Here is a 1,154-nt window from a genome sequence, read left to right as displayed (position 1 = left end):
ATGTGCATCTATCCACCTATGTTGTGCATGTTAACCATGAAAAATTGACTGTCTCACTTATGAAACTTAGTTAGTTATCTTACGCGCTTGGGTCAGATCGGAACTGCCCTACGGAGGATTAATGGCCTACTATTATAAGGGCTCCCAGAACTTATGATATTAGATTTGGGTCAGCCCCTACAATTCTATGGGGACCAGGACCCTTGCCGAATAGTAGGGCCTTTACCTTTAGATGCCGGAAGGACTACTGGGCACTAACAACAGTCTTGGATCATTGAATCGTTGGAACTGCCTTCTTCTTTTATTGATTCACTAAATGACTAAAGCCTGCCCCTACTATTCTATTCTAATGGGCGTGCAGAGAGATATCTTCTGGGCCTACCGGCACCTTCGCCCTTGCCGAATAGTAGGGCCTTTACTCAGCCTATCTTACCTTTACTTACGTGCATGCCACCTGGTCATCCCACTTCACCCAACCTATGCCCATGCAAACCTATTGTTTCAGCCAGAAACACGAGGGAGGTTAGCCAATATTCACAACCCCCCCTACCTTAGTTCCACACTCCGTGCCTTACCTATATAATACCACTAGACCTTTTTCCCTATACCACTTCTTTCATGAATCGCTTATTAGTGGGGACTGCTACAGACCTTCTCTTATCAGGGCCGGATGGATCAACCAACCTTACCCCCTCACTTCTGACCCTACCCACCTTTGGATGCCCTATACCACTTGATGATTCATGAAGCGCTTAGGAGGTAGGTACTGCTATAGACTTATACGGGCGGGATGGCATGGCATGAAACATACTTTAGTGTTTACAAACTACCATAGGCTTAGACCTGTTCTCCAGCACTATACCACTTGGATTCATGAATCTTAGGAGGTACAGCTATAGACCCGGGATTGCATGGCATAGCATAGCATGATACAACCTTACCCTTCCCCCTTACTTCTGTGTTTCCTCCATAGAATAGTAGGGCCTGCCCACCTTAAGCCCATAAAATAATAGGGGACATGTTAGCCTTATACCACTTGGATTCATGAATGCACTTAGTGAGTCAGCAGGGTACTGCTATTAACCCTTCTCTTATCAGCAGGTATCAGGATGGGATCAGACAACCTCATCCTTACCTTTCTTACTCCCCACCAG

This window comes from Cupressus sempervirens, chromosome 3, assembly GCF_028749045.1.
Source record: "Cupressus sempervirens isolate cs-2001-9-10 chromosome 3, ASM2874904v1, whole genome shotgun sequence".
NCBI classification, from domain to species: Eukaryota; Viridiplantae; Streptophyta; class Pinopsida; order Cupressales; family Cupressaceae; genus Cupressus; species Cupressus sempervirens.
The sequence above is the reverse complement of the archived record's forward strand: the minus strand, read 5'-3'. Positions refer to the sequence as shown.